At 47.0% G+C, this 21,803-nt stretch overlaps 1 protein-coding gene across 1 annotated transcript in view; it reads left to right on the top strand.

Annotated features, from left to right (window-relative positions):
- The window catches only part of DNER (delta/notch like EGF repeat containing), a 260,889-nt gene that overhangs the window by 32,341 nt on the left and 206,745 nt on the right, over window positions 1-21,803 (top strand). The gene's annotated exons all lie outside the window — the stretch shown is intronic.

The raw sequence follows: 21,803 nt of genomic DNA on the forward strand, positions 1-21,803 counted from the left end.
TGTGCCCTGACCCGGAATCGAACCTGAGACACTTTGGTTCGCAGCCCACACTCAATCCACACATGCTTATTATTAAAACATTTGGAAATAGAGAAAAATATAAAAAAGTACAAAATTCACCCACAAGCAACTACTATTAACATTTCACACATTTTGTCGATCTTTTAACTGTGCCCTTTTTTTGTGGTTGAGATCAGAGTGATATGTCCCATATGGGAGCCGGTAGTTTCACATACCTATTTAAATTAATGTTTGAAAAGTTGCAAAAAATGAAAACGTCAGTCCTTCAGACACACTTGCCACCTTTCAAGGGCTCCGTAGCCACGTGGGCTGGTGGCTGCCATGCGGAGAGCGCAGAACAGAATATTTCAGCCATCACAGAAAGCGCTGCTGGACAGCACCGTGCTAGACACACACCACTGCCGTGTTTTCAGGCGGGTTTTCCGTAGAGCACTTGTGGTTCCTGCGGAGCTTTGACTTGCTGCAGAGCTGGCGTTGCCTCCTGTTGGTTTAGACATCAGCGGCTTGTGTAGTCACACTGGCTTCCCTTTAAAAGGTTCCAGTCTTTTGCGTCCCTTGGAGAACCCCATGATGAATCTGTTTTATTCCTACAGTCAAGCTCATCTAGTGTCTTGACTGTCCTCAATGTCTTTTCTTGGGGTATGACCCAGCTCTTTCTCTGGAGTCTTTGTCACTGGCTGTCATGATGATGAATAGACTTGGCTGGGATTCCAGCCGGTGTCACCGTGAGAAGGCATGAGGGGGGGCTCATCAACCTTGGTCTTGCAGGAGACTTAGTGAGAGGCTCCTCCTGAGAGAACCAAACTGGAGTCAGCTTCCACTCTGAACGAGTGGCCATTGACAGGGCCAGCTAAACCCTGCGCCATGCCCATGAACCTGGTCTGGATTCTTCGAATGACCTCGGTCTTTCTGTTCATAAATCCCATAAATAACCACGATGTCCTGATGCCTTATGAAGATTGCTACAACACAAATTCCAGAATTGTTTTATTGATTGTTTTTTTTGAGAGAGAGAGAAATGAGGGAAGGAAGGGAGGGATGAAGAGTGAGAGAGAGAGAGAGAGCTTTGTTGTTCCACTCGTTCATGCATTCATTCTTGCATGTGTCCTGACTGGGGATTGAACCAGCAGCCCTGGCGCATTGGAACCATGCTCCAACCAACTGAGAAATTCCAGAACTTTAATGGTTTCTGAACGGTGAAGGGCCTTCAGGGGCCCTTCCTCCACTGGAGTCTGGCCTGAAAGCTTTGTTCTGAAGCCAGACAGCTGAGGCAGCCCTCCGCAGCCTGAGTAAAGGATTGGTATGCCCCAGCTGATGACAGTCATTCTGGATCGGACATTTGCTGTGTTCTCACGCTCCCTTAGAGCTCTCATGTCCCCTGTGTTTCACGAACACCATTTATTTTAGGAAGGATTTATGATCCTTTACCCGTGTCTCCCTTTTTCTGTCTCAGGTGCATTCTTCTTCTTTTGTGTTAAGATCATGCATCCTGTCCAGATGGAGATGTTAGAAGCTGCTCCTTTACTCTGGAGACACACAGTGATGCCCAGTCTCTCTAGCAATAATGTTTCCTCAGGCAAATGTAAAAGACAAATTAGATTAAGGTCATGGGAGAGTGCCACGAGCCTCTGTCATCCCACAGGGTGGCCTTTCAGAAAGGTCTCTGACTAGGAGGCAGCGACAGCGGAGGCAGCAGCATTTCTGGTCCCAAGAGCTTTGTGTCTGAAGGGTGGTGGACACAGTCACGAGAGTGTGACCTCAAAGTTCTCTCAATTCTGTAAAATGTGTTAAGTCTGGTTGAAGTGAGGGACACCACTTGGCATGCTTTGGCTTCAAAAACTCTCAGTGCTACAACATATCTATTTTGTTAGCTGCAATATGGCATACCATCTGAGGCATGAACCCTAGAGAGCATGCTTGCTGACATGTAATCTCCAGTGGGCCCCACCATAGCCATATTAACAAGTGCACCTGTTCACAAGTGGAGGGTGGAGCTTGTTGTTACCGTGGCTATTTGAGAAAAACTAATCACGCTCTGCTGTCATCCAGGCCTTCCTTCCTTCCTCCTTCTTTCTTTCCTTCCTTTCTTCCTTCCTTTCCTCTTTTTCTTCTTCCTTACCTTCTTCCTCCTTCCTTATTATATTAAGATTCTATATGCTCTTTTTTTATTACAAACTTAACATAGTTTTGTTGTTGAGTTATGGAAGTAACTCAGCTTTCATTTTAATATACGACATCCTTGTTGGAAAATGTGCTGGGGGTGGTAACAAGCATAGGGGACACACAGCCCTTAAATGGCCATCATTTATTGGGTCATATGCTGTGGCGTAACTATGCCCCCAATTCTGCAAACATAAAACCAAAGAAACTGAAAGAGTAGAAGTACACAGGTGACCCGCGGCAATTTATATAATAGTCATTAGGATGTCTGTTTGCTCCCAATGGCTTTTTGATTAAAATTCTGTGCTCAGGCATTCCCAGAGGCACTGGTTTTTCAGACACTCTCTGCAGCCTCATATGTTGCTTCCCTTTTTTTTTCTTTTCTATGTGTTATTTCTGCATCTTGATGGATAGTTCTGCACAATCCTCTCAACTTGTTAGCCACCCGGCTGGGCATTTTGTTGCCAGTGAATGCCGGTGGGCCCTGGAGGTGATAGTCCTGGTGAAAAGAAATATCGGACAGGAGCCATTGTCTAGGCCATTTGGGACAAAGTGGATGTTTGGATAGTCCCGCCCACTGAGTCTTTTCGACGTCCTTGACGTGGAGGAGAAGTCATGGTCCGCTGAGTACTGATGGGAGCATTTGACACAATACAGACCTGTCTTACGGACAGGCTTAGCTTAACCATTAGATTTTTTTTGTGGTGCATCACCCGCAAGGGACCAGGTGGCCCTCTGTCAGGACAACTCATATGGTTCTGCCCAGAAAAGACCTTTTCTGGCTTCACCCTCAGAGGAAGGGCACTCGGTCCGTTCTTTCAGGTGCTTTCTGGTGGCCTCCATTTGGAATCCTCTGATATATAACTTCAGTCGGAACAATGGATATTAGAGGGAGCTGTTTCCGAACCAAGTCATAGACCATAAAACTGTACACCTGGACTCTATTTTTCTAGTTCCCAACAGGACTGTACTAATATATAGGTTAATATTACGATCAGTTTTTACTGAGGGCCATGGCTAGCTCCATGGGTTTGTGCTTCTGTAGAACATCTGTTGAGGAAATGCATCATGTTAAATGTCTTTAAAACAATGGTACACTGGGACATATCCTTTTTGTTCAGAGCTGGGGAAATGTTATCTCTCCTGATGAATTCATAAGATTAAGTCAGATCAAAACTACTTATATATCATGTTTCATCTTTTGCCTTGGTTGTTATGAAGCTCAGAGATAATTTTTGTGCTCAATTGTAGACATTTTTCTAAGCTTAATTTTTTGAAGTGTGGTTCCCACCCTTCTTCACCTGTATTGTTTGTTTTCTGTTTTTGAGTTACTGATAAAATGATTGGGCGGGGGTTGTTCTGTGGCAGCCATGTTTTTATGATAGGCTGTATCAGACTGCACTTGGAAATGGGGATGGGAGAGAGACCAATGATTAGCTCTAGAGTTTCCCCAGTGGTCACAACTGTGGTCACCATTAGCTAGGGAGAGAGGGGCAGGTAAAGGAGGAGGGGTTTTGAATGGGGAAGGGAAGAGAACATAACATAGTTGAAGCACGTTAGGAATCAAGGCGGAAGGTGGGACTTTGGGAGTCATAAGGTGGGCTGTTTGGCTGTCATGAGGAGTAATGGGAAAAAAGACAGGACACCTTTGCTAAGAGGAGATAGTGTGGGTCTGGGAGTCTGGTTTGGAGACCAAGCCCCTTTGGAAGGAGGTTAAGTGACCTGTGAGAAATTACATCTTTAAATAGAGGTGGGATAAGATGGAGTGTGATGTGGAATATTCATCTTACGTGCCAGTGAGTGGAATTGAGCTGAGATTAGGACAGAAAGATCAGCTGGCAGGAGGTTGCAGGAACTCAGCACTCCTTGTGAGGGGCTAGATTTGCAGAGATGGGGAAGGAAAGGACTCTGAGCTTGGATGTGGAAAAGAAGAAAGACCGAGAGCATTTATGACTGTCATTCAAAGGTGAGAGTCAAAGATGCTCCCAGGTCATCCGTCATCTGTCAAAGACGATCCCAGGGCTGATAGTGTCAGAAATTCACGCGAGCCCTGTTTTTGCTTGACTTCGAGTCCAGCTAGGCGTTGCTTTGGTAGACTATATTCAATACGGAGTGTGGTAAAAATATTAAACACTGACATTTTGGCGTTCTTTGTTACTATTTTAATATTGCATTGCAACTGTTCAAGGCTAACATTTAATTATAGTTTAAAAATTTTTTAAAAATTACACTGCTGAGTATGTATCCTCCCAACCTCGTATTTTCTAATAGATGCTTTAGAGAATCACTTAAAAAAGTGTGACTGGCCGTTTTAAATCTTTGTGTTTGGGTGCTGGCCCATTTCCTCAGCCCTTTGTGGAGCGCCGAGGTTGGCCAGCTCTCTTCTTCATCTGGATTGAATGTTAGCAGAGTCGGTGATCAACCTTTGGAATAATGACAGGCTTTCTTGGAATCCCCTGGTGCTATGACTTTCTTTCAGGTTCTTCTTTCATTGGTGCCTTAAAGTTGGCAAGATTCGCTGTCTTGAATTTATTCATTCTCTCAGCTTGGTGACTTTTCTTAGTGTCTTCACATTGGTCATCTTGTGATGGCTTCTTTCGTAGTTTTCACAGGCTTTCTGTCAGATCTAGCTGGGCATGAGCCTTAGCTATTATAGTTTAGAGGAAATCAGCCTTGACGAGGCTCACATTCGTTGCTTGGGAACATGTAACTGGATAAACTAGTTCTCAGGGGCTATTCCATAAGTTAAAGGGCCCAGCCTAAAGCTGCATGTGACTAAAGGAGGGCTGTTCTACTACTTCTTATAATAAAGAACACTAAAGCTTGTTCAATGGAATGAGTGGATGAATGAATGAATGAATGAATAAGTTTTGCATGGGGTCCAATTTAATTTTCCTTTTCATTTAAAAAAATATATTTTATTGATTATGCTATTACAGTTGTCCCATTTCCTCCTTCACTCCCCTCCTCCTTTTCATTTCTTTAGAAATTTAGAATTATGTATTCTTAGAGCTAAAGGGAAATGAAAGCTAAGGAATTGAACATATTATCATACTGAGAAAGAATGAACTGATGTCACGCAGCTGGTGAGGGGGAGTGAGCAGGCATGCCACCCCAGGACCAGCGCCTTTCTGTTGCCTGCGCCGTGTCCTCAGGCCCGTGTACTCCAAAGGTGGCTTTTCTCCTGCCCAGGAAAGGAATACAGAAATCTTCGCAGAATGCCTCGTTTTCACTTTGGAGGCCAAGTTTTGGGAGGGAAGGCAGTGTGAAATAGACTTATTGTGGATTTTGAGGTCAAAACCTAGCTCCTTCATCTACCTGCTGGAAATCGTTATTGAGCTTCTCTGTTCCTCTGTTTGCTGATGTGCAGAATGGTGATGCGCATAACTAACTGGTGCTTCTGGAGTGGCACCCTGCCCCGGGGCCTCATCTGCTGGGTTCCTTTCTTGGCCTTACCCGTCCTGATGTCCTGCAGGGTGTGTGCATCCCACCACGGCATGCGACACGGCCCTCAGTGAAGGCTGCATTTTTTTGCAGTGATTTTTCTTTGACTGTTGAAGTTGGGCAAATTGCTTACTCAAAGTGTACTTTAAATATAGACTGGGAAGAAATTGCAATTCAGTTGGGAATAAATCAGTATTGAATAGAAATCTTTACAGTTGAAAATGCACACGATTTTATGAATTTTCTCCAAATCAGTGCTAGCACAGAGCTGAAATGTGAGCAGGGTAGTGAAGCCATTGCTGGTACCAGCCAGTTGACTTCAAGGACTTTATTTTGAATGTCAGATTCATCTTGAATATAAAGGGCAAAATGGAGATATCTCTATCTGGCCCCAACTCTTGTGGAATTTCTTGGTGATTTATTCTTTGAGACTACTTAATAGGTGAAGCTGCGTTTTAAATAGGCACCAATTACCAGTCCCTGCCCCCACCTGTATTGGGTATGGACTACAAGACCCGTCCACTGTGGACTTCAGGTAGCAGTGATGGAAGCTGACCATTGTGTCATTCAAGAAACAATGTACAACTATCCTTCTGCTTCCTGTAACCCCAGGAAGAACACTCAAAACCCAGTTGTGTTTGTTGGTGTGCCAACACTCTCCTGAAATCCTGACTCCTCTCTGAAGTTGCACATTACACATGACCAGTTCACCTGCTGGGCGAGTTAGGTAACAGTGGGAGATGTAAACAGATGGCTCTTCTGCTCTGTGCGATATGAGTGAGAGATTCCATCTTATTGGAATAACTTCACTTTTTATATCAAAATGAGATTGGAAATTAAAATCTCTCTTTGAGATATGGGATGCTGGATTTTGTACTCATTTTGGTTGTCTGAACAGGGCCCAAGTCCAGCAAATTATAAGTCCCCAAAGACCGCAGCCCGCAATCCACGCTGCTTAGGTAAGTGGTGACGGGCTTGGCCACGTGCTCAGGAAGCGAATGCCAGGACAGGTCCCGGGGTTGAACCAGGTGATAGACACAAATGGACTTTGGAATGATTTCAGTGCATTTGCTTTAAACATCATGTGAAAACTCTTCTTTGATTAACTTCCAGCCTAAAATTGTGGTTTTATTGGGAGGAAGCGTGTGCTTACAAAATCCCAGATCTGTTACATTTTCCACCACACTTCCTTTTTTGGTGGATCAAAGGTAGTGCTAAGATTTGAACTGCTGTGGATTTTCCCTTTTGCATTTTTCCTGATGGGGAAAAGAGTGCGTGGAGGTTGCCTTCCATCCAGATCACGGAGCGTCCGCCTGGGGCAAGGCGCTGGGGGCGCCTAGTGTGGTTTTTCCCAGGACAGTGTCAGGAGCCCAGAGTCTTTGAGTTGGAGGGGATTTTAGCAATTTTCTGGTGCACCCCTCTCATGCAACAGGCTAATAAACCAAGAACAAGACTAGGCAGAGCAGAGCTGTTCAAGGTCACGGGGAAAGTCAGCCTCAGGGGCAGCCAGCTTTCTTAGTTCAGTTCAGTCCACTCTCAGGATGTTGGTCTTTTATTCTCCCACTTCTGACATGTCTCCCTGATTTCACAGGTTAATTCACTTTTGCTTGCTTCTTGGCAGGTTTTGAAGCTTGATTGCTCGAAGACTGGTTTGGCTTAGCTCTGTTGGTCTGATGAGCCTGGTGTGTCTGTTCTGGTCAGCGGGGGCCAGAGAGGTCTATGTTGTCCTTGGTTTTTCAGGAGGCTGGGCTGGCTCTAGATTCCAGGATAACCTTTGCTTGGAGGCCCTGAGGTGGGACAGGAGACCAAAGGGGTGCTGGCCTCCTTCCTTAGAGTCCATGGGTGTAGTGTGAGAACATGACCTTTGGACCCAGGCCCCCTCAGTCCATGTCTTGGCTCTGCCACTTCCTGCCTGCGTGACCTTGAGCAAGTTATTGTGCTTCTTTATGCTTCTGTTTCCGCATCTGTAAAATGGGAGCTGCATTATTAGTAATTTATTACCCGTGAAGCCCTTAGAACTGTGCCCGACAGATAATGAGGACTCTGAAGGGTCACTCATTCATCTCCCGGGGCCTCCCTTTGTCTGTCGTCAAGTCTGTCCTGGCCGCGGAGTCAGTGAAGTAGGGACAGCCTGCATCTCCACTGGGTGACGAGGTGGCCTTGGATGTCTCTGCTGGGCCAACTGGCAGGTCTGTCCCAGTTCCTCCGGTGACATTGCGCTGTTCTGCAGCCCTTGTCCCACGCTGGGGGTAGTATGCTCCTGTAAAGTTGACATCAGTGTGACCAGATTTAGTGCTGTGGGTTATTACAAGTCTTTGGCTCTAACTGTGAGATGCTAAATCAAATATTAATTGAATCAAAAAAATTAGTCAAACAAATTATTTGATGTCACAGAGAAGAAAAGCCAGAGTTATTCCATGTCTAGCTTTTGGTAGTGGCGTAATGAGATGCAGCCGGCAAGTTCTGTTTCTCCCTTGACCGTGACCACGGATGCTAGTACCCATCAGTCGCGAGGTGGGAAGGCATATCACCTTCCCGGAGGGGTCACTGTGGGGTGACGGCATCTGGAGGTCCCGGAGAAACATTTAGTTAAAAGGCGGGTTTGCACCGCTGCTATCTTCTGTCAGTTGCTGCGATTTGGGGGTTCCTTTTGGTTTGACTCTAGGTTGCATTATAAATCAAATGTTTGTTTTCTTAATATTTGGTCCCATTTCACAGTTGTCTTTCTTAGGAAGTCTTCTCTTCAGCCTCTTGGATACTTCATGTTTGAACTGGGGACCACGGTCCAGGTCACCTTTCTTTGAGCAGTCCACAGAGAGTTTATAATTCTGAATAGCTAAAATCAGATCTTATTTTCTGCTTTTTTTAAAAAAAGTATTTATTTATTTTTAGAGCGAGGGAAAGGAAGGGTGAAAGAGAGGGAGAGAAACATGTGTGAGAGAAATATCAATTGGTTGCTTCTCACATGCCCCCAGCTGGGGACCCAGCCTGCACCCTAGGCATGTGCCCTGGCTGGGAATCGAACTAGCAAACTTTTGATTCACAGTCCAGCACTCAACCCACTGAGCCACGCCAGCCAGGGCTCATTTTCTGCTTTTTATGGTTTATGATTTTGGAACAGTGGGGTTCATTTTGTGATGGCTCTTGTGTTCTACAGAAAGGCTCAGCACGTCCCATTCTACTGCCTGAACCCTGTGCTCACCGGCCAGTTTCTTTCCCCCAGCCTGTAGACAGGAAGTTGGGGGAGACAGCTTTCCATTTTGTACCTAGCTGTAAAAGCTAGGTAACTGTGGGTACATGTAATTATGAACTGAGACTCATAACCACCTTCATAACCAGTTCTGCATGAACTAAGGACTTTGTTTCATCCTTTCAAGAAGCATTTACTGCACATGGCAATATTCTCCGTGCTTAGGAGTCATCAGTAAACACAGCAGATTAAAGCCCCTTCCCTGATGGCACTTACAATCGAGCTGGGGGTGGGGAGGGGGTGCTAGAGAGATTCTGGGGTGGAGGAAAGCAATAAACAAAAGAATTAGGGTTTCCAGCAGCATCTCTGTGCTAGCTTGTTATTTATTTCCTCTTAACTTAAATTACTTTTACTTCATATGGTGATATTTCCTATGACAGCCTGCAATCTTCAATAAACACAACACAAGCAGCTCAAATGCATAGCTTTTTCTTCGGAATTAAGTTACTAGAAATTGCTGAATATAGGTATAGAGTTTCCCTAGGTCAAGGTTATAGATGTACTGCCTCCTCTCCATCCCCAATTAATTAGAGGATAGAACCAATCATCACATGTTAGCTTTCTGCAGATCATCCTAGGCATAGCTTCCGCTGTTTTTGGAGGAGGTCCCCGAGGGGACATGTCCTTTGGTTGACCCAGGAGCTGAACCCAGGAAGCCGGAGGCTCCTTCCCCCTCCTCTGACCTTGCATGCTGTCCGGAACGTACATCACACACACTGTCCCCGTAGCCAAAGCCATTTCAAGGACACAGCCTCGAGAGAGTAAGGTGTCATCGGGACCATCTGGGCTGAACATGTGACTGAACCGCATTTAGGCCTCTGTGTAAACGTTTCACATTCTGGAGGGAAGGTACAACGATCCATTTGTGTTGTAGCTGCCTAAGGCAAGCCCTGTAAGTAAGTTCCCACATTTATTACACCTGCCGTGTGCCCACTGAGACCGGTCTGCCTCTTTCTTCGGCCAGTCCTTGCCCCCTGTGCAGCGGGGCCAGTTACGAGCCCCTATGTGTGCATGAAGTCACCAGCGCCACTCGTGCCAGGTGCAGCACGGGTTAGGGTGACTTCATCGTGTCGTTTTCATCCACGTCCCTTCCTGCCCACCCGTGTCCGTAACGGGACTACTTTTCCACCAAGCCTGACGAGCAACACATTAGAAAGACTCGCATAAACAAGGGGCCAAACTCTCATCCCCTCCAGGAGCACATTTATGGTCCTTTTAAAGAAGTCATTGAAAAATGTCAGCTGTGCTAAAAGATGGGTCAAAGCACAACCCAAACACTTGATTTGAGTCCTGTCTGTGTCTGTTATGAAACCTAAGGCACAAACCCAGGTTTCATAAATACCGTAAGATGCAGACATAATATAGTAATCACATCAGCATAGTAAAAGTATATAGTGTATTGTAGTAACATATATCACCTATGCCATACACAGTAACATATAGTAGGGGTTGGCCTGCTGAACAACAGTGGAAGTACCGCTCTGGAGGGATCATGGAGATTGTGAGGACCAGCTGTTTTCACCTGAGATCTGTGGCTGCTTTTGAATATCATCAGGTTGATCATAAACTTCAACGCTCGCACGGAGATGATCCTTAACGACCTTAGAATCTCCGAGTGCTTGTTTCAAAAATGCCCATTGAGACCAGAGCTCAGGGGTAGCAACACTGAGACTCAGATCTAAGTTCTGACTTGCTCAAGGTCACACAGCGTTTGGCAGCCCAGGTCCAAAGTACCAATTAGAAACATTTATATTGTGGTGACCTTAAATTAGGTCAAGTGCTTCTGTCCTGTATACGTATCAAATCCTTGTGAATGCGAGGGACTGGGGACTTGTACCCCCAAGTGGGGGAGGGAAACCGTCCCCTTTGCAAATGTAAGCTGTCGGAGCTTTCAGAATCTGTTTGAAATTTTTAGCAATTTGTGGGTGGGTGTGTGGTGAGTGTTGGAAGGAATCAACTTGCTGTCTTTAAAAAAGGTTCATGGCCCATGGGGATGTCAAGTACGGTGTGGGAAACAGAGCAGCCAAAGAGCTTACACGCAGGAACCGCGGACATGAACAATGGTGTGGGAACTGCCTGAGGGAGTGGGAGGGTCCTGGGTCGAGGGGGGCAAAGGGGGAAATCAGGACAGCTGTAACAGCATAATCAATAAAATAGAATTAAAAAACAAATGTTTATTTCAAAATTAGAAGAAAGGCGAATGGGTTAAACAGTCCGGTTCCCCTGCGTGGCCCTGTTTCCAGCGTTGACTGAAGTCTCGTCTGGGACACCTTGAAAGGACACCCCGCCCTCGTGTCAGGAGAAGACACACGCAGGTCAGCCGGACGCTGCAGGGTGCGTCTCCTCTTCATCAGTGACTGCCCGGCCTGGGCGCCGCAGAAGCCCGGTAATGAGTGTGTCCCTTCTGTGGAGGTCGAGGTGCCCTTCAGGACACAACTCAGACGTAGAAAAGTTAAAAAAAAGAAAGAAGCTATCACGTTCTTTCAATAGGAGCTGGCTGGTTTTGTGACCTCTATTTTTTTAAGGTCTACCTTTAAACCTTTCATTATAATTCAGATTTTAATGAGAGGTTGTACAATTTGAATGACAAAAGTGATGATTATTTTTTTTTTTCAACCTTCATAGCCTTAGAAAGCAACCAGAATGTTTCGAATGGTCCCTGAATCTAGATAAGCAGGGATCAAGGCCAGGTATTTTCTGAATAGGTTCTTGGTGTCTGGGCACTGATTCTTTGAACTGGTTGTCATTCAGAATTTGGGGGAAAATACATTTATTTACCCACGGTCTTTGTGATGGAGCCCTTGGAAAATTAAAGCACCCCTCGGGGCTCAAAGTCCCTGAAATAACAGGCACATTGTTAGTGCTTAATCCAGTCTTACTGAGTGAATGAATTTACGCTGAGTGGACGACAATTCATCCTTTTTTCTGAACAGGTTTATTACACGCAGAGGCGATGGGGCTGCGTCCTTTTTGGGTGCTGCCTACCTCTTGGCTGCCACGACAGTGCTCAGCTCCTCTGTCTTCTTCGGGGCCGAAGTGCGTCCCCACCCTTTTCCTGATGAACGTCAGGGCTCACTTGTCCTTAGAGACCTTGAAGAGCTCCGTGGCGTGCCACTCATCAGGGGCAAAGCCACACGCCTCTCGGATGGTGTCCCACGTGCTCTGGGGGTGCTTGGTGAGGTGCCACAGTGGCTGTGTCTTGGCTTGCTCACGTTCTTGGGCACCCGTGGCCCTTGCTGAGGGCCACTCCCTGGCCACGGGGCAGCATGGAGCCGTGGCTGCTGCTCCTCGGTGGCCGCTGTGGTGGAAGGGCCAAGTGTCCCTTTTCAATTAGCGTGAACCATCGGAAAACTGTTGCTGGATTCGAACAGGAGACCAGCAGGGAGAGGTCCTGCCCGGGTTGGGCAGTGCGTGCGAAGGTGCTGCTGTTGTAACGGTGAACCCGAGACTCTTCGCCAGGAAGGGCGTGTGCGCTCACGTCCACATCCGGGACTCCTGGGCAGCCTGCACCCGCAACCAGAGCAGATGGGGCCCATAGTGCCAGTCGGACGTCCAGGCTCTCCTGCCATCTTCAGGCAAAATAAAAACGGCTTCAGAAGACACCTGGGTAACGTTCGTGTACGTTAAGGTCTTACAGTCCAGTGAGAGAATGAGAGTAGGGGAAACTGAGGTCAGGGACCTGCGAGTTACAGCTGTGTGCTTGTGGAGGTGGGGTTTACCTCACAGTTGAGGCAACCTGGATGTTCCTCCCGACCACAGAGATCTTTCTAGAACTTCAGCTGAGGGGTGGCCTGTGCCTGATTTCAGCAGCATTCTGTTTAATTCCAGTTTAATTGGCTGTGTCCTTTTTCCTCTTTTGTCTCCAAAGGGTTGGCTTAGGGAAACTTGAACTGTTTTGGGGGCCTGTAAGGAAGAGCTGGTTTTCATCCATTTGCATGAAGTTCCTGTGTAATGTAGAATGGTGGTTCATGTAATGTGTCAACTTGACTGGGCTAAGGCTTGCCCAGAGAGCTGGGGAAGCAAGCAGCATTTCTGAGTGTCCGTGAGGGTGTTCAGGGAGAGATTAGCGCCTGAGTCAGTAACTGAATGATGGTCACCCTCCCCAGGGTGGGTGGGCACCGTCTCACCCCTGGACAGTGCACACGGTGGAGGGAGCGTGAGCTTGCCCTTTGCTTGAGCAGGGACATCCAGCCGTGCTCCTGGCCCTCGGGCTCTTGCTTCTTGGGCCAAAGCTTACACTGTTGTTCTCCCCGGCTTTGGACTCGTGCTTACCCTGTGGGTCCCCCTGGTTCTCAGGCCTTCAGCCTCGGACCGAATTACCCCGCTGGCTCTCCTGGGTCTCTGGGTTGCGAATGGCAGATGGGTGACCCTTCAGCCTCCATAATCACATGAGCCGATACCTGTAATAAACCTCCTCTTACACATTTCCCTCTCTCTACCCTATTTGTTCTGTTTTTTTCTGGAGAGCTTGGACTAATACAGCAGGCATCCCTCAGCATTAGGGAGTAGCACGCCTCACCCCACCATTCACTGCACTCTTGAATTTCCCCCTACCTTGAATTTAGGAGAGGGGCTGGCTCATCTGTGTCTGGCTATACCAGGCAGGCATCTGAGCGCTCAGGCATGGAAGAGCCGCTTTGAGAGTCTGGACACAGGAGCTGGTTGAAGAAAGTCACGTTTCTCAAAGATAATGGGTTGTCGAGGTCTCATATACCATTATGTTGTCACATAGTAGGTACTGAGCAAACATCTGAATGGCTGTTCCTGAGCCGTAAGACATCATGGGGATAAACATCTTTAGCATCGTAGTGACTTATTTTGTTACTTATTTAATGTAACGTTGAAATGGAAAATCATTGCCTTCCTGTTTTTCAGAAAGTAAATGAATTGCATTATAATTTCATAACCCCAGGACGTCAAGACATTTAAAAAACACATTTGCTGAAATTATACTCTGCCTGCGAGAATTAATGGGTAAGTGCTTAGGTATGATAGAGAGGATGAAGCTGATGATTTTTAAGCCTTATAAATAGAAGTGTGGGATCTCAAGACACTAAAAGTATTTTAATTCTTGAGAGAAGTATACTGAGAAGAACAGGTCCAAAGAGCTAAATGCCATCAGCGGTGAGCTTTCCTCTTACTCCGCCTCGGGTGCCCGATGCTCGCGTCGAGGTTGGCGGCGAGTGGGAGCTCAGCCCGTGCTTGGCTGGAGGGCGGCGTCCCACCATCAAGCCCCTGTGTCATGCACGCTCTGGGGGGAGATCTCTTTCCTTCCCAACAGCACTGCTTGTACTGCCCGCCTTTTTTGGAGATGACACTGAGGCACAGAGTGGTTAAGAGACATGTCCGAGTTCACCCAATGAATAATTGACAGAATCTAGATGATTTTTTATAATCATCAGCCTAGGTCTGTTGACTCTGAAAGCTCCTGCTTCCAGCCACTAGGATCCCTGCTTCCCACCAGACTGCAGGCCACACACCCAGGCACAGGGTGGCTCTTCACGGATACTTGGTTAGTGGCCAGGGCGTCTGCATTCATCTCCTGGGGCAGCAGTCACAAGTCACCACACACTTGGTGGCCGAAAACAATGGAAATGATTCTTTTAATGGTTTTGGAGGCCAGACGTCAGAATCAGGGGGTGGGCAGAGCCATGCTCCCTCCGAACACTCTAGGGGAGGATCCTTCTTTGCCTTTTCCAGTCAGTGGTGGTTCTTGGGGTTCCTTGGCTTGTGGCACCAAAACTTAATCTCTGCCCTCTCACAGGAGTCTTCTCCTGGCCCTTCCTGTTTCTCTGTGTCTAACTCCCCTCTCCCCCCTCCCCTCCCCTCCTCTCCCCCCTCCCCTCCCTCTCCAGGATTTGTCTTATCACTGAATTTAAGACCCGCCTTAATCCACATTGTGACACCTCCAGATCTTTTTCAATATATTTTATTGATCATGCTATTACAGTTGTCCCATTTCCCCCCTTCACTCCCCTCCCCCCTGCACACCCTCTCCCACCCACATCCCCCCCTTTAGTTCATGTCCATGTGTCATAAGTTCTTTAGCTTCTACATTTCCCATACTGTTCTTACCTTCTCTGTCTATTTTCTCCCTACCATCTATGCTACTTATTCTCCGTACCTTTTCCCCTTCTCTCCTCCTCCCACTCCCCTGTGGCGAACCCTCCATGTGATCTCCATTTCTGTGGTTCTGTTCCTGTTCTAGTTGTTTGCTTAATTTCTTTTTGTTTTTGTTTTAGGTGTGGTTGTTCATAATTGTGAGTTTTCTGTCATTTTACTATACATGTTTTTTTATCTTCTTTTTCTTAGATAAGTCCGTTTAACATTTCATAAAATAAGGGCTTGGTGATGATGAACTCCTTGAACTTGACCTTATCTGAGAAGCACTTTATCTGCCCTTCCATTTTAAATGAAAGCTTTGCTGGATAGAGTCATCTTGGATATAGGTCCTTGCCTTTCATGACTTGGAATACTTCTTTCCAGCCCCTTCTTGCCTGTAAGTTCTCTTTTGAGAAATCAGCTGACAGTCTGATGGGAACTCCTTTGTAGGTGACTGTCCCCTTATCTCTTGCTGCTTCTAGAATTCTCTCCTTCATTTTAATCTTGGGTAATGTAATTATGATGTGGCTTGGTGTGTTCCTTCTTGGGTCCAACTTCTTTGGGACTCTCTGAGCTTCCTGGACTTCCTGGAAGTCTATTTCCTTTGCCAGAGTGGGGAAGTTCTCCTTTATTAGTTGTTCAAATAAGTTTTCCACTTGTTGCTCTTCCTCTTCTCCTTCTGGTACCCCTATAATTCAGATATTGGAATGTTTAAAGATGTCCTGGAGGTTCCTAAGCCTCTCCTCATTTTTTTGAATTCTTGTTTCTTCATTCTTTTCTGATTGTATGTTTCTTTCTTCCTTCTGGTCCACTCCATTGATTTGAGTCCCAGTTTTCTTCCCATCGCTATTGGTTCCCTGTGCATTTTCCTTCATTTCACTTCGTGTAGCCTCCATTTTTTCATCTAATTTGTGACCAAAATCAACCAATTCTGTGAGCATCCTGATCACCAGTGCTTTGAACTGTGCATCTGAAAGGTTGGCTATTTCTTGGTTGTTTAAAAGTATTGGCTTTGGGGCTTTGATTTGTACTTCTGTTTGAGCTTTTTTATTTTTTATTTTTTTGGTCTGGTTGTGCCTGTTATGTATGAGGGGCAGAGCCTTAGGTGTTCACCAGGGCGGGCAACCCAGTTGCTGGGTTGTGATGCTGTATGTGGGGGCAGGGTCAGAGAGGGAACAATGGTGCTTGCTCTGCTCTCTGTTGGATTTCAGTCCCCTCTGCTGCTTCCCACAAACAAATTGGACCCTTCTGGTGCTGGTTCCCAGGTGGGTGGGCTTGTGTATGTTCTAGGACCCTGTGGGTCTCTCCAACAAACTCTCCCGTGAGGCTGGGAGTCTCTCCCAGCACCTCAACCCCCACAGGTGTTTTCAATCGGTGCTTTTAAGGCTTTATTTCCAGGCCCTGGGGCCCTGGGTTGCGAGATCTGTCTTGCTGCCCGTTTTTACCCGGTTTATCTGTATACAAATGTGTAACTGCAGACAGCCAGCTGCCTTGCATGCCTCACTGCGTCTGCTTGTTGCCTCCCCACACCCGAGCCCGGTGTCTGCCACTGGGGTCTACCAGCCACTGCTTTTTCCTGCCGAGACCCCTTTCTGCTGGCCGCCAACTCTGCCCCTCTTACCAGTCTAGATGAATGGTTGTCGGGACTTCTGTACAGTTCAATTTTCTGTCTGTTCCGGTTGTTTTTCTGTTTCTAAATTTTTGTTCTCCTTAATTTTGGTTGTGCAAGGAGGCACAGTGTGTCCACCTACGCCTCCATCTTGGCCAGAAGTCCTGCCATCTCCAGATCTTTGATTTAATTACATTAGCAAACACCCTTTTTCTAGATGAGGTTCTGGGAACTGGGACGTGGACATATCATTTTTGGGGCAGTACCACACAATCTACTGCAGTACATCTTTTAGTTCTTTTTACACATCCCAAATAAACCAAATTACCTTTTTCTGAAGGAACAAAAATATTCACCAAATGTACTATTTGTTGTGAATAACATATTCTTTATCTTATTCGTTTAGACCTTCTGAACTGTCTCTTTGCCTCTGTATTCCTGGATTTAGGCTTGTGAAGACCTTGTGAAATTTCTTTTCCTGAATCTGATAGCACTTAAATGGCAATTTTCTCCTCCCTCCCCCTTAAAAGAATTGCAATTCTTTTAAGATGCTTTTCTGGTCCTAGTTATTACCAATTTTATTTCCTATCTTTACTAGACTCTCTTTTGATGTCATTTCTTTCTTTTATTTATTCATTTTTAACTTTAAAATTATTTTTGTCATTTCTTTATGTATTTGAGTCCGTTCTTTCTGATTATTCTTGATCGGGCATGGCCTTAATGTGTTTGACCAAAGACCTGTACCACCTCGAGGATTGTTGTCGATGGCGACAATGGCTCTGCTGTACATTTCATTGGGTACCACGGCAATTTGGGGGAATTTTCTGGGATTTGGCAATGTTTTGAAAAGCTAGGTCAGTAAATTGTTCATTCTTTTAGATTTATCTCAGTACCAAGATGAAAAAGATTGTCTACAAATTGCTCGCTGCTATTTTAACAACACCTTTGGTAGATTTTTATATAGTTTTCTTCTTCCCGTGTAGGGTATGAGATTAGGAAATCAGCCCTTCTAGTTGGATCAAAACAAAACTCTTCACTTGTGAAAAATGATGTGTTGGTGTCTCTGGTGAATGTGGCCTCAGTGATGTGTTCAGGCTGAGCTGAAGGTGGTTCACTAATATGGTCCGATTTGACCTCAAAGATGTGAAACGTGTTAATTTATTGGTAGTTTCTGTAGCTAAGAGCTGCTTGGTCTCGTTGTGGGGATTGGAACCCTCTTCCAGTCCAAAACCAGAGTCTTGTCTGACACATAAGCTTGGCAGTACCCACGGGCCAGAGTGTCGGAAGTCAGGGCCATCTCGGGAAAGGGTTCAACAGCCACAACCACTGGAAACAAACCAGACAAACTGTTCCCTCCAGAAGGGATTTCTGAAATCACTACTTTTCTCCATAGGCATTATCTTTGTAATAAACACATATTGAAATGAGACCAAACTCCTCCCATATCCTTTGCCTAACCTCCCTCTAAATATGGGTTGAAGACCAGCTTGTGAAGCTTCCTTATGACTTTGGTTTTTAATTTTTATTTCTTGGCATTTTCCATCATGGTTATGCCCATCAAGGATTTTTGACCACTGGCCAATCTTAACTGCCATATTTTTCCCCATGCTGTGTATTTCCCCTTTAAATATGCAGAGGGTGTAGGGGTGTGGCCATGGATGTTAAGTCTCAGTGTGATGTTACCCTCAAAGGGAAAGGAGTCCCAGCCTTAGGAGATGGATTTGTGGAAACTCAGCAAGAGCTGGTCTCACTCCATTGTCTCCTGCTCGGTGATCAGGGATTTGGTAGCTAATTAAATGTAAAATGAGCCTTGGTTAATATTTTTCTCATCAATTTGAACTGCGCAGGTACAGTGGGGAAGGAGCGAAAAAATTGGGGTTGGGTAGGGAGCTGTTGGTGATAGTCACAACTGTCCAAAAGCTACCATAGTAGCCTGGTTTGTATCGTATTTATGAAAAGAACCCACAGTGCCAAAGACTGGAGCCAGCCACAGGGAAAAGTAACTGTCAAGAATTCGCTGACTTTTTATTTTCATAGCAATGGCTCAGGACAAGCAGTGAGCTCCTGGCTGACTTGGGACCAACGGTTCTCAACTCCCCTAAAACAAAAGCCTGAATTTGCCTCTGACCCTGGGAGCTGAGGGTGCTCACGCCTTTCCCACTGTTCCCCCTGGAAGGAGCCTCCTCCTGGGCTGTCCGGCTCCTGCAGGACTGGCTGGCAGCTGTCAGCAGCAGGGGCATCGCCTCCCCAGGCTCCCCACGCCAAAAACGGCAAATGACTTTCTCCAGAAACCTCTGACCCGGGATCTAAGGGCTTCTAAGGTGCTAGTTACGTGTGAAAAGAAACCCTGGGTCTTCAAAGTGCAGGGGAGAAGACTGTGGAAACTAATGGGAAACTCGGTGTAGTGGAAATGTTCACTGCTAGCCCTGGCTGGCGTAGCTCAGTGGATTGAGTGCGGGCTGCGAACCAAAGTGTCGCAGGTTCGATTCCCAGTCAGGGTGCATGCCTGGGTTGCAGGCCATGGCCCCCAGCAACCGCACATTGATGTTTCTCTCTCTCTCTTTCTCCCTCTCTTCCCTCTCTAAAAATAAATAAATAAAATCTTAAAAAAAAAAAAGAAATGTTCACTGCTGTGCCCACTGAGGGGCGGGTCCAAATTAGCATGCGGGTGCCCAGGTCGGTAGGTCAGAGTTCTGCGATAGTCCGGGGAGAAGAAAGATCTTGTGTTAGCGATTGCACTAATCACTGCCACCCCACTCGTTAACATCCTCCCCATGCCGCCCCACCCCCTGCGCTCCCTTCTGCACAAATGAACGGTTTTCACAGATCTTTTCCACACGCTGAAATAAACAACAGCCTTCTTTGTGGCCAACGGAAAAAGCAGCAGCAGGTGAGGAGCTATTTTTAGACATACTGAAAGCTCAACGTTGATTACTGTATTTTCAAACCTAAAACACACAAGATGTGAGGGTGAAAAATAATTTTTTGTTAATGCCCGCATGATAGTGACTGTCCTTCACGTGCTGCTTCCTGCCTGACACTTCCTTCTGTCACTGGAGATGCTGGAGGGACAGCCGGCAGGTCCCCTGTTTGTGGCACCTCCTCCATGCTTAACTGGTGGCTTTTTAGACCAGTGATTGCTCTTTTCTTCCACATCCCTCTTCGACCTAGTGGCGAAGAGATTTGTTGACTGTGCATCGATGCGCCATGGTTCCCTTCCCTCTGCAGTGTCCTGACACACACATCTGGCGTGTACTCGCTGTTTTCTACGGAGAACCTCATGTTAGTTGATTTGGCCTGTTATCGCATTTATTCCGCAGAACGAATCTGCAAGGTGGTGATTTTACCCGTTTGCAGATGAGAAACCACAGAGAGAGAGGGCTCAGAGAGGCTGGGAACCTGCTGCTCCAACCCAGCTGGTCACGGCCGGCTTGCTCCCGAACCCAGCTTTTTCTGATTCAAAACCTCACGCTCTACCCAGGTTTCCTGCCGCCTTTCTCACGGATTTAATTTCAAACCGCTCTCGACGGCGGGGAGTGGGACTCCATTTTGCTTTTGATGTGTCTTCCCACTCTTTGATTCTACCATTAAGTGAATCTCTTTTGAGCACAGTTTTCCTGTTTTTGAAAGGCTCCAATAATGACCAGTAATAGCTAGGGTGTCAAATGCCTGTCATGTTCTCTTCTAATTGAGACACCTCCATTATGTTTCCCACCGATTTGCCACCAGGGGGTCTGATTTAATTGCCCCCATCACTGTTTTATGCTGAATCTTTAAAAGCATGGCGGTTGTTGGCACTTGGACGCTTGGGTTGTTCTGACGGATTGTGCTAACTTGCACGTGGCTCTTTGTCTCCCCTTCCTTTGATGGCTCATTGCTTCCTCAGGATCCCGTGTGAACCTTGGGGACTCACTCTGAGATGTCACCTACAGAAGGTCCTTGAGGTCCCCTTGCCTAATATTGTACTAATTCAGTGTTCGGGCATAAAAGAATCCTCCAGCTGATGCATCCTATTACAATGTGCTGCCTTTATTCTCATTTGCCTCTTGCCGAATGACCTGAGACAGACCCTGGGGAGCAGCCTGGGGGGTGCTGTCAGCTTGAGGTCAGACGGAGGACTGCTCTGGTCCTTCTCTGGCCCCAGCTCCGGAAGGGTGTGGTCCCTCCTGCAGTTCTGCTCTCTCCGAGACCCAGATCATGTCTTGAGGCCCTGCAAAGGGCATAAAAGAGAGTGATTCTTCTTCACAGCCAGAGCTTGGGAGAAGACACTCGGGGTCCCCTGAGCCACTCAGAGAGCTGCAGGAAAACACAGATGATTAAGGTGATTTTTATTCCTGTCAGATCAGATAGATCTGTCCCCAAGTAGTCTATCACAGGAGTCCTTCAGCTGCAAGCAACAGGAATGACTTTGGGTAGTTTGACCATTAAAGGCATTGGCTGAAGCTTCAGAGCAGCTCACGACACTGGAGCCCAGCTGAGCGATGGACCTTGACAAGAAGGGGGAGCCAGGGCGGGTCTGGGAAGCAGGAACGGTTTTTTCTTGGAGCCACCCTCAGGACAGTTGAGCCCCTGCCCTCCAGTCACCTGACTCACAACTCAAATTAGAGAGAGGCTGGCAGCCTGACTGGGTCACAGGCCAGTATTTGGGGCCAGACTGACAGTCTGCTAAGCCTTCCCCAGGGAAATCTTGGTGCTGTTCTCAGAGGAAGGGCATATGGAGGAGAGGCGGGCGAAACCAACACATGTCCCCTGCACTCTGTGCCTGTCCCAGGCTCCAGAGGGTCTACAGAAAGCATTTCCCAGCTGCCCGCAGCCACGGGTGATCCTGGGCCCTTCAGAACCAGCAGTAAATTGGCCCTTGGGGAAGAAGGGACCCAGAGGTCAGATACTGCCATGGGAAGCAAGCACCAACTTAGAGGTCAAGGTGGATAGTGATTGGGTGACTCCAGACAGGGAAGGAGAGCCTCTTCTGGCAGGGGAGGGGTACCAGGTAATGCACATCCCACAGAAGGGAAGTGTGCAAACAGGTGACGTGTAGGGGCCCATGGGGAGGGGGTTCCTGGAGGGTGGGTAGCAGGAGTTGCGGGCTGGGCTGTATCACCAAGCTGCCCCTCTTTTGGGGGGAGAGGGTGTGGTATTGAAATCCAGTGCTCCCCCCAAGACCTCATGCCCTGGCGGTGTCTGTGGCGTGCAGGCTGCCATCCCAGATTAGCGCCA

This window comes from Phyllostomus hastatus, unplaced genomic scaffold (assembly GCF_019186645.2).
Source record: "Phyllostomus hastatus isolate PE091 unplaced genomic scaffold, TTU_PhHast_1.1 phas_contig_137, whole genome shotgun sequence".
NCBI lineage: Eukaryota > Metazoa > Chordata > Mammalia > Chiroptera > Phyllostomidae > Phyllostomus > Phyllostomus hastatus.